We start from the raw sequence: 714 nt of genomic DNA, 5'->3' as shown, positions 1-714 counted from the left end.
AACTAAAAGTTGGGCAGCTTTCCTCAATGAAAGAAGTTACTAACGGTCTTTGCACCAAACATAGGACTTTATCATGAACTCAAAGCTTGGGAAAAAAAAGCAAGAGAATACTGTAACAAACTTCGTACAGAGTTCGGTCTATTAATTGTTTCATGTTAGATATTCTATGTGTTTACCTCAATTGAAAAAAAAAAAAGAATGTTTTTGCTAGTATCAGATCTGCTGTGGAATTGGTATTGTATGTCCATGAATTCTTCCTTTCTCAGCACGTGTTCCTCACTAGAAGAAAATGCTGTTACCTTTAAGCTTTGTCAAAATTTACATTAAAATACTTGTATGAGGACTGTGACGTTATGTTTTAAAAAGGAAAAAAAAGGTGTTAAGTCACAAAATGCGGTAATAAATATTCATTTTTGATTTTTTGCTAGGCTTTTGTGTTTTTAATCATGTTTAGGAGAGTCTGAGGTTATCATGAGAGATGTCTCAAACACATTTCTTATCAGCATTGAGAAGAAATGCTGGAAAAATCAGAAACAAGCTTGTCATTGCATTAATAGAATAATTGAATGAAACGCCTACTGAAGTTTTATATTTCTGCTGATTACTGATATTAGATTTTTGCCGGATTAAAGAAATTTTGAAATATTGTTTCACCAGCTTGCATTTCAGAGGTGTGTCTAATACTTGTATAACCTGCTAATAACATAGGGACTG

General features: G+C 32.5%; 1 protein-coding gene across 9 annotated transcripts in view; it reads left to right on the top strand.

Moving 5' to 3' along the window:
- Positions 1-423, top strand: part of MEIS2 (Meis homeobox 2) — a 173,186-nt gene extending 172,763 nt beyond the window's left edge. For all 9 annotated transcript variants that reach the window (XM_039705357.1, XM_039705355.1, XM_039705352.1 and 6 more), the window contains one exon: positions 1-423. This exon is cut by the window's left edge and continues 1,020 nt beyond it. The gene's annotated coding sequence lies outside the window, so the exon portion shown is untranslated.
- The last annotated feature ends 291 nt before the right edge of the window (positions 424-714 follow it).

The sequence above is a fragment of the Passer montanus genome, unplaced genomic scaffold, assembly GCF_014805655.1.
Source record: "Passer montanus isolate IOZ18808 unplaced genomic scaffold, ASM1480565v1 scaffold18, whole genome shotgun sequence".
In the NCBI taxonomy this organism is placed as follows: domain Eukaryota; kingdom Metazoa; phylum Chordata; class Aves; order Passeriformes; family Passeridae; genus Passer; species Passer montanus.
The sequence above is the reverse complement of the archived record's forward strand: the minus strand, read 5'-3'. Positions and strand labels throughout refer to the sequence as shown.